Source organism: Silene latifolia, chromosome Y (assembly GCF_048544455.1).
Source record: "Silene latifolia isolate original U9 population chromosome Y, ASM4854445v1, whole genome shotgun sequence".
In the NCBI taxonomy this organism is placed as follows: Eukaryota; Viridiplantae; Streptophyta; class Magnoliopsida; order Caryophyllales; family Caryophyllaceae; genus Silene; species Silene latifolia.
In genome coordinates this window covers 206,133,250-206,148,799 of record NC_133538.1, presented here as the reverse complement: position 1 = coordinate 206,148,799, position 15,550 = coordinate 206,133,250, and positions in this window count along the sequence as shown.

Sequence of the window (15,550 nt, the reverse complement as noted above, 5' to 3'; positions counted from 1 at the left end):
ACATTACGGTAAAAGTAACGAAGTATATATATGTAACCAACTATCGGCCTTAAGCATCCGTATGTATATGGTCAATCACCTCACTATTGTGTTTCTTTTCTGCATAAGAAAAACATAATACATGCACACATACCATAAGTCTCACAATCAAATGGTTGTTCAATGTGCTTTTCGTTTACTCGTTTGAAACGAATTTAATTGAGGTTTGATCAATTGGGTTCACCAGATTAGAGACTTTAAAATCTATAAGATAGTATAACATTTAGTTTTCGTGAAGAATGTAAAATTCCTCTAACTTAAGTGGTCTAAACCAACCACCAAGTTATCATAGGAGTAGGTACAACAATTTGTTTTAAATCACATGAGTGATGCCTTCTATGTATAAACATAGATAATTACATTCTTTTAAAACAAAATTTAGGTCATTTGTCCTTATCGAAATAATTGCTACTCTAGCTCTATTTCGATACAAAAATTTTCTATGCTAGACGTCTTATATTTTGTCAATTTATGTAAACTTCTTTACAAAGAAATGACCCATACTTGGTATCTCATACCAAGATAGTGGAACTAGCCTATCCTTTGAGTAGATGTCTCCTTCAACTTTGTCCTATCGCATACATCTAGGGTTGCATCTTTTTAACTCCCACTCACTTTCAAATTCCTCTTTCCTTCAATCAAGCAAAAATGAATCTCATGAAGACCTCTCTTCATGTCATTTGTGATATTTTACACACATAGTAAGAGTGAATTACTATAAAGTGAGTGAAACATGTGGCAAAATCTCAACTTCTTGCGAAATTGGACTACCTAACCGTTCAATTGTTAGCATATGCCTAAACTCTTTAGCGCATAAACAATCGATTTGACCTTTCTCGAATTGAGCCATTTGACGGTATCATATTGGAGTATTATAAGTGTTTTTGAAAACTCTTTTCGCAAACTTTTGAATTACTATTGAGTAATCAAAACTAGTATGTCATCTTCATGAAGAAGGTGTCACTTCCAAAATCAAGACTCTCTTGATAAAATGTGACTTCCTTTTAAACTCGTAATAAGAGTTTGCAACATAAAAACCCCCTTTTAAATATGTAGGATGTTAAGTTGTATAATAATCGCAATAATTGTTGTAAGCTTATGTAGGTGAATTAGTAAATTATGTTACCAATCATTGCTACCGAATTCCTGCAAAGAAACCGCTTCCTATGAAAGAACGAAACGAGTATAATTATAAATAGAGAAAGGAGGACGAAGTGCGCGATGTCATACATTTATGAGAATGAACGAAAAATAGGAAAAATTAACATTCAATGTTTTAATTTTACTTGTGAAACATCTTTAATAAGTTTTAACATTTATATAATGATCTCCCACTAAATTATATAAATGATTCCAAGACCCAAATTTTAAACAAAAATGAGCATCGCTTGGACGAAACATCCCATAATTGTGTAAATTCGGTAAGTCACGTTGACTAATTCTACTTCTAGAACTCTTGGTCGACGAATTTCCTTAAATTCATCTACTAGCCCCGGAACATAAGACCGTCTTATACCCCGTTGAATCCAACCAATTTTGGCTTGTGATAACCGCTTCCCACCCTACTTACTCAAGGTAAAAAAAGAACACCCCGCTTGGGCGAGCGTGGCTCTAATGAACAAGAGATTCATAGGTGTTACAAATTGGTAAGACTAATCTCAATTTTAGTTATGTGAGAGATGTTATCAATTTAGTCATAAATTCCCTATAAGTGAACTAATTCAGTGAATGTAAATGACGTGAAATGACAACCGCGAAAATAAAATGCATGTGAATGGCGATTTTGGCATGCGCGAAAAATAAAAACAAGCAAACAAGTAAGCATATGAATAAATCCTAGTATGCCACCTAGTTAATAAAAACTAGACTATTACATATCGGAAACCAACTCCTTGGTCCCTTGCCTCTTCATTCCAAAAGTGGCTCCTTCTTGTGGGATTTGGAACACCTTCCAAAAATAGACTCCGTCTCGATGTAATCCGTCTTTAGGAAACGCCGGTAAGAATAACTATTACAATTGAATTATATAGCTATTCCTATTATACATAAATTAATAAAATAAATAAAACTATTAATTAATTACAAACCGACGATACGAGATCGTATTTAATTACAAACAAGTCGATATTCCCATTCATTTCGGGTAATAACGATTAAAATAAAACTAGGCCATACTAGGTACAACAAGATAAATACTTTAAATAAATGACAATCATTCATTCAACTTAAATAAATATGCTTAAAATGCTGTAAAAATGATGCCAAAATCGCCCTATCCATCAATCGTTGTTATCCATCTCGGGTTTTGTGGATTTAATCGATTTTTAACATGTAAAAATCAATAATTAACTCTTAAATCTCATTTAAGTCCAAACTAATTTTCCAACCTATTTTGAACCTCAAAATTAGTCCTCACTAATTTTATGATGCATAATTAGTTTATTTGGTGATATTTTGCTAATTTAATCGGTAATATCATAATTTTTAAGTAAAAATCCAAAATAATTGAAAAATTATCCAAAAAATTGAAACAAAAATTTTGAGTATTCTGGAACACTCCAAAGAACACCAAAATATCAAAAAAATTGCCCCATAAATCCGGATAAAATTTATGAAGAAAAAGATCAATATTTATCGGTTTTTAACCATTAAAACCAATAAATATCAAAACAAGGTGAAAAAACATTTTAAAATTCACTTTTCCCATTTAAATAATATTTTGAAATGTACATAAATTTATCAAGGGCAGAAGCAATTGTTTCGAAATTATGATTAATTTATTTCACTTTTATCGACTTTTATCTCATAAAATCAATAAACATGCAAAACTTCGAACCAACCTTCAAGCTTTTGCATACAATCAGTAGAAAACATGCATTAAAGACCATAAAAATTTCGTGGCCCGAATCAACTTTTAACTATTTTTAGTCAATTTTTAACTAAAACACGGCATTTTGACTCGGTTTTCTACCAAAAATCATTAAAAATAGCAAAATAACTTCATAAATCACCAAACTTTACCACAAATCTTTTGAGATCAGTAGGCATGCATGTCCCAAAAATTCCGTGCTAAAACCTCTTCTAACACAATTTTTGAGTTTTTATAAATTATCTCATAATTCATTAATATGCTTAAAATTAACATGCAAATTACAAGTCTAAGCTCTGATACCACTTGAAAGATCATAGATCTGAAAGATCATAGATCCATATTAGACTCTCTAATTAAAATTAAATTATCTCATAATTTATCATATAGGTGATCTATGTAACATGCATGCAAATATAAAAGCATGAAAATGAAAGTTTAAGGAAAAACAATTTCCTTACATTGATTTTATGGTAAAAAGGGCACAAACTAGTTCACCTTAATAGTTTGTTCTTGAGCTTATAAAACATGGATGATCCTCCTTACAAATCTTCAAAGAGAAGATCTCCTTCAAGATGCACCCAAGAACTTACCCAAAAATAATAACAAGTATTCAACTAGAAACTTGTCAAAATAATACCCTTGATATTATTTGTAATATTACTAACATTTCTTAGTAATAAAAAGGATTACTAACTTCTTAGTAAAGATGAATAATGATTTTTAGAGAGATGATAGATTTTATGTTCACATGCAAAACATACAAATGATGTAGTGTAGAAAAATGAAAAAAGGATGGAATATAAGGAAGGGAAAAGTGGCGGGTGGATGTGGAGTGTGGTAGTGGACAAATTGTCTTATATTATTTAATCTTACATCACATGCAAAATCTATATAAGATAACTTATGGTAGTATATAAGGTAAGGTGAAATGATTATGTGTGTAATCATCCACTACTCTATTTTACACGATCCACTTGCCCACTTACGGGTCCATGTTGGTTCTCATATTTGTCGCACAAATACGTGTAATTTTATTTTAAACATCGTTTCATGTTTAAATACTTCCATAATTAATTCGTCCAAATAACTCCGTAAATATACGTGTACCACTACACATATTATTTACGTACTAATATTAATCACATTAATAAATTAGTACAATTTTAGTGAATTAACAATTAATTAACTAAAATCCGTCTCCCAAAAATTTATTATTCAATTATCGCATAATTAGATAATAACTGCCGTGCCTCGAGTTCGCAACTCGAAATCTCTCTAAAAATAATCGACTAACCTTTTAGTCTATAAATCAAGGGACTAAATAAATTGTATCTCATACAATTAATTAGTTGTCAATGGGGTTCGTTCCTTTAGGTGTGACCGAAAGGGGTCAGTTGATCACCGCCGTTTCACGACAATAACATCAAACTCTAGTCAGCCAACCGTTATTGATTTACGTTAATCAAATAACGAGGATAAAATAATTAAATATCTGATGATATTCCTTTAATGAGATTTATTATATAAACGCACTATTGTGAGTAGGACACTAACTCCAACAATCTCCCACTTGTCTGACACAAGGTGTGTGCTACCAATTCTCTTGTCCGTTTTAATCTCCCACTCAATGCAAGGTGTCTTTCAGGTCCCACTTGCACACGAACATATCGCGAGTGGTTTTCTCGATCGGGAGTGTGACAATCTGATCGGAAAAATCTCCCACAGATTACTTTCGAGCGTGGCCACGCAATTATAGTCATTAACTCCTCGAGTGGCCTGGAGATATATTAACCCAACGTGGGTGGACAATTCTTGTCTGCCCTATATATCCTATTGCACAATACATATCACCATGACCCAGTAATTGCCCTTTGGCCTCCTTTCACGGCACGACCTAGGACAAAAACCAAAGTCACTCGTAAACTGCACTTGCTCAGATAATAGTCTCCAGTCAAAATAATCGACTCATAGGAACATCTTAGAGATCCCTGCCACGACCAGGCGTCTATAATAGAACTAAGGGACTCTCTAAATGGTCACTGCCCGGCAAAGTGTCCCACAGTCTGCCTATGTAAACAACTAGTCATCCATTGACCTTATGGCGCTGAACCTACCATCAATTATCTTACAATCTAGTCACTCCGAGACGTCACCTCATTAAGTGACTAGGGGCTAATACAATGTTCATCCTATTCACTTGAATTGGGGTTCAACATTGTCTCCACAACCAATTCGGATAGACAAGGTATTCTTGTTTTCAGTCAAACTGAATAATTGAGTTCTTAAAGAGACTCAACAATGAATGCGATCATCACTTATATAAATATCAATACTCTATCCAATATTTACATAACGATGTTCAGCAATTAAGGTATACTCCTCAATTCACATTGAGATGACATAACCATCATGTCTACCTTATGCCTACGGCTTTGGTTAGAGGATTAGCAACAGTTGCGTCACTCTAGTTTCCATTTCTATTTTCCTTTGTTCTATGCAATCTTTTCATCACATAGAGCCTTTCTAAGTGCAAGTCTAAACAAGTTTTTATACTCTGGTTCTAAAGCCAGTCAAACACTCCCACTGTTTTCACAGTCTCTCCGGGATAGATATTCGGCTAAGAGAACTACTCTAGTTCCATTAAAATTCGGATATAAATTATCTCTTTTACAACATCGGATACTGTAATGTACTTAGTTTTCCGTTCATGATTTGTACGTATAACACTTATACATACACATCCTTCATATGACATCTTTTATGTATGACTTCTCATATATATTTGCTTTATACATGTATAACTTCTTATACATATATGTATAACTTCTTATACATATATGTATAACTTCTTATACATATTATTCTTTATGCACATAACACTCTTACATGCTAACCATTCCTTAACGAGACTCATAACATCTTATAAGCATAGGAATGTAACTGTATAACCTTTTACACAAAATTCATTAATTCCTCCATTCAACAAGAGTAAATCCTCAGTGCTTCTCAAGTACTCAAGGATGCTCTTGATAATAATCTAGTGACTCTCACTAAAAAATGATTGGTAATGACTTCTCATATTCTCAATATGATAAGTCCCGACGAGAGCAGCGTTTAGCATATTTAATAGATCATGCAGTGAAAGCACAAGAGATCATATTAATAGTTCAACAACTTGAACGAGTTAAGAAACTTATCACATAAGTCTCTTGACTAAAATGCTAGTATCCAAGGAGATCTATCTCATGAGATTCGCATATTTAAGATGCGTCATACTACTCTCAAGTATTCACCCAAGAATGTTTCTAGTCACTAATATGTCTAACACATATTTTAGACTAAGAAACATCACCATAGCTACATTTCTAGTCACTAATATGTCAAACACCTATTTTAGACTAAGAAACTCACTTTAGCTCCCACTAAACTCCATGTATCATCATGGTACCTCGACAACTCGAGTAATTCCATAATGATTATGACATGATTTAACCCAAGGTTTCAACTCTTTGACGTATATAGATCACAAAATGGATATTTTAAACATGCTAGGCTTCTTAACATTGACAAGATCAACAAAACTTCCCCCAATGAGAAAGTTTCGTTATTCTTTTGCCGATCTCATCCTCATGAGAGGCTATATTGCTAAGAACATACGAATTGATAAAGGAATTTGGGTTGTCACAAACTCTCTATAACCAACCTGAATTTTAAACATCTTATGTAACCTTTACGACAAGATCAAGGTAACCTACCAAAGTATTCACCTTAAATAAAGTCTCGAAAACATCTCGTGTTTCCTTCCTTATCACATCTTGTGTAAGAAGACCAATTCAAATATCATGGTGACACGCCATCACATAGAGTTCATGCTATAGAAAAGCCTTTGATGAGGGGTTAAGATTCGTCACTTTAGAAAAGTAACGCAATATTATCGCAAAATTATCTCCTTATAACCACTGAGCCACAATAAAGAACGTTTTCATGCATTGTACTCACCACTGAGCCTTAATAAAGAATGTCTTCTTGCATTGTACTCAGTTTGTGGGTCTTGGACTTCCGTAAGTTCAAAATTTCTCCCACTCTGTCTTCCAGAAAATGAAAATCTTTCTGGAAAGACAGTATTATGAGCCACAAACTCTTTGTTCTCGTTTTGGAGGAGTAAAAACCAAGTGGTTCAATTTTGGATAACCCTCACAAATACACAAATTGGTTCTTAACATAAACATTTATGATCCCAAATGTATAAAAAAACAACTTAGGGACTCTCCCTATCCATATCTCATATGGAGTCATTAAGGCTATCATAGTCGGGTTTTAAACATTTAGTGAGAAAATAGCTTACAAAATTGTGAAAAACCTCAAACTATATCTCATAAAGTTCGGTTTATATACTTGACTACACCATACTCTATGGTGTCCCAAGGAGAAGGTATTATGTGAACTGGTTCACAACCTTCTTAGTGATTATCAAGATCATTACTTGATATTACCCATTTGATCTTCAAAGTCATTACCTTGAAAATTCCGATCAACATCTTGATCTTGACGTGCTTTTGGTTTACTACTTCATTTTAAAAATATTCCACGTTTCAAAAATCACTTTTATGTCTTATTAAATAGATACGAGGTTTTAATATCTACTTAACATTACGGTAAAAGTAACGAAGTATATATATAAATAACCAATTATCGGCCTTACACATCCGTATGTATATGGTCAATCACCTCACTATTGTGTTTCTTTTCTACAAAAGAAAACATAATACATGCACACATACCATAAGATTCTCAATCAAATGGTTATACGATGTGCTAATCGTTTATACGTTAAATGAATTTACTTGAGTTTGGATCAATTGGGTTCACCGGTTAAGAGACTTTGAAATCTACAAGATAGTATAACATTTAGTTTTCGTGAAGAATGTAAAATTCCTCTAACTTAAGTGGTCTAAACCAACCACCAAGTTATCATAGGAATAGGTACAACCTTTTGTTTTAAATCACATGAGTGATGCCTTCTATGTTTAAACATCGATGATTACATTCTTTTAAAATCAAATTTAGGTACATTTGTCCTTATCGAAATCATTTCTACTCTAGCACCATTTCGATACAAAAATGTCCTATGCTAGACGTCTTACGTTTTATCAATTCATGTAAACTTCTATACAAAGAAATGACCCGTACTTGGTATCTCATACCAAGATAGTGGAACTAGCCTATAAATTGAGTAGATGTCTCTTTCAACTTTTGTTCTATCGCATACATCTAGGGTTGATACTTCTTAACTCCCACTCACTTTCACATTCCTCTTTGCTTCAATTAAGCAAAAATGAATCTCATGAAGACCTCTCTTCATGTCATTTGTGATATTTTATACACTTAGTAAGAGTGAATTACTATAAAGTGAGTGAAACATGTGGCAAAATCTCAACTTCTTGCGAAATTGGACTACCTAACCGTTCAATTTTTATCATATGCCTAAATTCTTTAGCGCATAAACAATCGATTTGGCTTTTATTGAATTGAGCCATTTGACGGTATTATATTGGAGTATTATTTGTGTTTTTGAAAACTCTTTCCGCAAACTTTTGAATTACTCTTGAGTAATTAAAAACTAATATGTCATCTTCATGACGGAGGTGTCACTTCCGAAATCAAGACTCTCTTGATAAAATGTGACTTCTTTTTAAACTCGTAATATGAGTTTACAACATGAAAACCCCTTTTTAAATATGTATGGATGTTAAGTTGTATAATAATCGCAATAATTGTTGTAAGCTTATATAGGTGAATTAGTAAATCATGTTACCAATCATTGCCACCGAATTCCTTCAAAGAAACCGCTTCCTATGAAAGAACGAAACGAGTATAATAATAAATAGAGGATGAAGTGCGCGATGACATAGTAAATTCATTAATGAAAAAGAACGAAAAATAGGAAAAATTAACATTCATTGTTTTAAAAATACTTGTGAAAAACATGTTCAACAAGTTTTAACATTTATATAATGATCTCCCACTAGATTATATAAATGATTCCAAGACCCAAATATTAACCAAAAATGAGCATCGCTTGGGCAAAACATCCCATAATTGTGTAAATTCGGTAAGTCACGTTGACTAATTCTACCTCTAGAACTCTTGGTCGACGAATTTCCTTAAATCCATCTACTAGCCCCGGAACACAAGACCGTCTTATATCCCGTTGAGTCCAACCAATTTTAGCGTGTGATAACCGTTTACCACCCTACTTACCCAAGGTAAAAAGGGAACACCCCGCTTGGGCGGGCGTGGCTCTAATGAACAAGAGATTCATAGGTGTTACTAATTGGTAAGGCTAATCTCAATTTTAGTTATGTGAGAGATCTTGTCAATTTAGTCATAAACTCCTTATAAATGAATTAATTCGGTGAATTTAAATGACGTGAATTGACAACCGCGAAAATAAAATGCATGTGAATGGCGATTTTGGCATGCGCGAAAATAAAACAAGCAAACATGTAAGCATTTGAATAAATCCTTGTATGGCCACCTAGTTAATAAAACTCTAGACTATTACATATCGAAAACCAACTCCTTGGTCCCTTGCCTCTTCATTCCATAAGTGGATCCTTCTTGTGGGATTTGGAACACCTTCCAAAAATAGACTCCGTCTCGATGTAATCCGTCTTTTGGAAACGCCGGTAAGATCAACTATTACAATTGAATTACATAGCTATTCCTATTATACATTTATTAATAAAATAAATAAAACTATTAATTAATTACAACCCGACGATACGAGATCGTATTTAATTACAAACAAATCGATATTCCCATTCATTTCGGGTAATAACGATTAAAATTAAACTAGGTCATACTTGGTGCAACAAGATATATACTTTAAATAAATGACAATCATTCATTTAACTTAAATAAATATGCTTAAAATGCTGTAAAATGATGCCAAAATCGCCCTATATATCAATCGTTGGTATCCATCTCGGTTTTTTGTGGATTTAATCGATTTTTAACTTGTAAAATTCAATAATCAACTCTTAAATCTCATTTAAGTCCAAAATAATTGTCCAAAGTGTTTTTGGACCTCAAAATTAGTCCTCACTAATTTTATGATGAATAATTAGTTGGATTTGATGATATTTTGCTAATTTAATCGGTAAAATCATAATATTTAAGTAATAAATCCAAAATAATTGAAAATATTACCAAAAATTGAAACAAAAAATTTTGAGTATTCTGGAACACTCCCAAGAACACCAAAATATCAGAAAAATTTCCCAAAATTTCCGAATAAATTTTATGAAGAAAAAGATCGATATTTATCGGTTTTTAACCACTAAAACCAATAAACATCAAAACAAGGTAAAAACACATATTAAAATTCACTTTTAACATTTAAATAATATTTTTAAATGTACATAAATTTATCATCGGAAGAATCAAAAGTTTCAAAATTATGATTAATTAATTCACTTTTATCGACTTTTATCTCATAAAATCAATAAACATGCAAAAAATTCGAACCAACCTTCAACCTTTTGCATACAATTAGTAGAAAACATGCATGAAATATCATAAAAAATCCATGCACCGAATCAACTTATAACTATTTTTAGTCAATTTTTAACTAAATACGGCATTTAGACTCGGTTTTCTAAAAAAAAAACATTAAAAATAGCAAAATAACTTCATAAACCACCAAACTTTACCACAAATATTTTGAGATAAGTAGGTATGCATGCCCTAAAAATTTCGTTCTAAAACCTCTTCTAACACAATTTTTTGAGTTTTTATAAATTATCTCATAATTTATTTTATGCTTAAGAACAACCAAGATGTGTGATCTTGGTTGTGCCCAAATACTACCATTTCTCAATGTGAGGAAAATCGTTTTCCTCTTCTTTTATATTAATATGCTTTTATATTGCATGGAAATTACAAGCCTAAGCTGTGATACTACTTGAAAGATCATATATCCATATTAGACTCTCTAATAAAAATTAAATTATCTCATAATTTATCATATAGGTGATCTATGTAACATGCATGAAAATATAAAAGCATGAAAATGAAAGTTTAAGGAAAAACAATTTCCTTACATTGATTTTATGGTAAAAAGGGCGCAAACTAGTTCACCATACTAGTTTGTTCTTGAGCTTATAACAAATGGATGATCCTCCTTACAAATCTTCAAAGAGAAGATCTCCTTCAAGATGCACCCAAGAACTTACCCAAAAATAATAACAAGTATTCAACTAGAAACTTGTCAAAATAATACCCTTGATATTATTTGTAATATTACTAACATTTCTTAGTAATAAAAAGGATTACTAACTTCTTAGTAAAGATGAATAATGATTTTTAGAGAGATGATAGATTTTATGTTCATATGCAAAACATACAAATGATGTAGTGTAGAAAAATGAACAAAGGATGGAGTATAAGGAAAGGAAAAGTGGCGGGTGGATGTGGAGTGCGGTAGTGGACAAATTGTCTTATATTATTTAATCTTACATCACATGCAAAATCTATATAAGATAACTTATGGTAGTATATAAGGTAAGGTGAAATAATTATGTGTGTAATCATCCACTACTCTATTTTACACGGTCCACTTGCCCACTTACGGGTCCATGTTGGTTCTATATTTGTCGCACAAATACGTGTAATTTTATTTTAAACATCGTTTCATGTTTAAATACTTCCATAATTAATTCGTCCAAATCACTCCGTAAATATACGTGTACCACTACACATATTATTTACGTACTAATATTAATCACATTAATCAATTAGTACAATTTTAGTGAATTAACAATTAATTAACTAAAACCTGTCTCCCAAAAATTTATATTCAATTATCGCATAAATAATAATAACTGCCGTGCCTCGAGTTCGCAACTCGAAATCTGTCTAAAAATAATCGACTAACCTTTTAGTCTATAAATCAAGGGACTAAATAAATTGTATCTCATACAATTAATTAGTTGTCAATTGGGTTTCGTTCCTTTAGGTGTGACCGAAAGGCGTCAGTTGATCATGCCGTCTCACGACAATAACGTCAAACTCTAGTCAACCAACCGTTATTGATTTACGTTAATCAACTAACGAGGATCAAATAATTAAATATCTGATGATATTCCTTTTATGAGATTTATTATGTAAACGCACTATTGTGGAGGATACTAACTCCAACAAGATCCATATTAGATTCTCTAATAAAAATTAATTTATCTCATAATTTATTATTTTAGTGATCTATGTAACATGCAAGCAAATATAAAAGCATAAAAATGAAATTTAAGGAAAAACAATTTCCTTACATAGATTATTATGGTAATATGGGCACAAACTAGATCACCTTTCTAGTTTGTTCTTGAGCTAAAAAGATATGGATGATCCTCCTTGAAAAACCTTCAAAAAGAAAGTCTCCTTCAAGTTGCACCCAAGAACTACACCCAAAAATTTATCTTACAAATACTAACTAGATACTTGTAAAATAAACCCTTGATAATATGTAAATAATACTAACAATCTAAGTTATTATTTTTAGTTTACTAACAACTTAGTAAAATGATGGTTATTATTTTAGAGAGAAGATAGATATACACTTGCAAATGTTCAAGTGAAGTAGTGTAAAAATGAGCAAACATTTGGAGTGTATAAGGAGGAAAACCGGGTGGGAGGGTAGAGTGTACAAGTGGACTTATTTTAATTTTTGTCTAAAAACATTATGGCATGCGGAATGATCATATGACAAAAGATAACTTATGGAAGAATATAAAGTAAGGTGAAATGATTATGTTCATCCACTAACTTTATTTACCCGGTCCATTTGCCCATTTACGGGCCCATGTCGGTTCTTATATTTGTCGCACAAATACGTGTAATTTTATTTTAAACATCGTTTCATGTTTAAATACTTCCATAATTAATTTCGTCCAAATCACTCTGTAAGTATACGTGTACCGCTACACATATTATTTTCGTACTAATATTAATCACATTAATCAATTAGTACAATTTTAGTGAATTAACAATTAATTAACTAAAACCCGTCTCCCAAAATTTAATATTCAATTATCGCATAATTAAATAATAACTGCCGTGCCTCGAGTTCTCGATATTTCTCTAAAATAATCGACTAACCTTTTAGTCTACAAATCAAGGGACTAAATAAATTGTATCTCATACAATTAATTAGTTGTCTATTGGGGTTCGTTCCTTTAGGTGTGACCGAAAGGGGTCAGTTGATCACCGCCGTCTCACGACAATAACATCAAACTCTAGTCAGCCAACCGTTATCGATTTACGTTAATCAACTGACGAGGATCAAATAATTATATATCTGATGATATTCCTTTTATGAGATTTATTATTTAAACGCACTATTGTGGAGGACACTAACTTCAACATAGTAGTGTTGGATTGCCTCGTTCTTTACGACGTTGCGATCGTTGTGTCGAAGGTAAGCTTTTTATATATTTTATGTTGTGTTTCGTTAAGTTTCTTTAAAACCCTAATCGGGTGATGTTGGGGGTTTTGGGAGATTTGTATGGTTGTGGTGGTAATTGAATGTATGTATGTTATAGGAGGAGGATTCATTGAGGAAAGATTCTGATTAGCTGCTAGACCGTCTGTGGTGTTTGCATTCCAGGTAGGGTTTCCCTACTCAGTATTGGTTACATAGTGTATTGGTGATTGTTGTTGTGATTGTTGATTAATTATAATGTTGGATTGGTTTTGGTGACTATTGATAGTATATTATTGATTGGTTGTGTAGTTGTCTGTGATCTTTGGGGTACATCCCTGTCTGAGTGAAGTCACTTGCGGGAGTGGCTTCACGCCCTTTATTCTCCTTTTATGGAACCCGCCACAGAAGTGATGTGCACATTAATGAACATGGGTTTATTGCTCGATGGAGATGAGTGGGGCTTAGGTGGGAATGGCTGCGTCCCCCACTGGCGGCGAGGAGTACTTGTTGCGATGGGTACTCTGGCAGGGCTACACACTTAAGTGTGTAGTCAGATTGTGGAGATGAGATTGAGTTGTGTTGATTGAGTTGATTGTAATACTGTTTCTTTGCAGCTATTGTTTCATGTAATCAGTACTGACCCTGGAAATTGTTTTAAAAACTGTGGTGATCCATTCGGGGATGGCGAGAAGTTATTGAGCAGGTATGAGACGATACGCATGGGTTAGATGCGATGAGTCACCACGTTGCTGTTTTTAGAAGTCTTCCGGTGTGTCGAACATTCTTTAGATGTTTAGTAGTTGACAGTTTTGAGGACCTTTGTATTTCGTTTAGCAGTTTTGGAGTTTGGTTATATCACTTAAACTTTATTATCATTTAAGTACGTTTCGTTATTGTCTATTTGATTATCATTGCCTCGGGTAACCGAGATGGTGGCTTTCTCATACCTTAAGTGGTCCTGGTAAGGCACTTGGAGTATAGGGGTGTTGACAGTTGGGTGATGATGTTTATGAGTTCGATAGTGTTGACAGTTGGATGATGATGCTATGAGTGGGAGTAAACTTCGAGGACGAAGTTCCTTTTAAGGGTGGTAGAATGTAACATTCCGTTTGATGTGTATGAGTGTCCTGATATTGGAGATTCTAGAGGATAATATGTAGTGAGATGAAGCTAGCGACGTTTGTGGATGGTATTTGGAAATGTATGGAGTTAGTGTCGACAGACTATAATGTGGTGGATACGATATCGTGAGTCATGTTGTGAAGGTAGGATAGTTGGTGGATTTGGTGTTAAGAGTTCATGTTTTATAGGTTGGGGTTTCATTTTGAGTTCTTAGTTGCGTTGTTGTGTTTTGGTCGAGTTAGTATGTTTGTTTTGAGTATGGGTTGAACTTGAGGGACGAAGTTCTTTTTAAGGAGGGAAGACTGTAATACTACGGTTATATGTGTATATGGGTACTTTATCGAGTGGGGCTTACTCTGTCGAGTAAGTAGTTTTCCGCGCAAAACAGTAGGCTGCCTGTAGGGTACTCGTTCGAGTAAGTTCGGGACTCGATCGAGTAAGGGCTACTCGATCGAGTAAGTCACTTACTCGATCGAGTAAGCGTGTTTTACAGGTTGATTAGCCAGGTTTTGTTAATGATGCGAAGTTAATATAAAAGGGTGGCCGTCACTATTCTTAATCACTGTTAATCTTTCTAAAAACCTTTTTGAGAAAACGAGAAGTTACGTAGTTCGTGTTCTTCGCATTGTTAACAAATCCCAAGGCTAGGAGTGTCGGATTGCCTCGTTCTTTAAGTCGTTGTGATCGTTGTGTCGAGGGTAAGCTTTTTATATAATTTATGTTGTGTTTCGTTAAGTTTCTTTAAAACCCTTATCGGGTGTGGTTAGGGAATTTTGGGTGATTTGTATGGTTGTGGTGGTAATTGAATGTATCCATGTTATAGTAGGCGGATTCGTTGAGGAAAGATTCTGATGAGCTGCTAGATCGTCTATGTTGTTTGCATTCCAGGTACGTTTTCCCTACTCAGTATTGGTTACATAGTGTATTGGTGATTGTTGTTGTGATTGTTAATTAATTATAATGTTGGATTGGTTTTGGTGACTATTGATAGTATATTATTGATTGGTTGTGTAATTGTCTGTGATCTTTGGGGTACA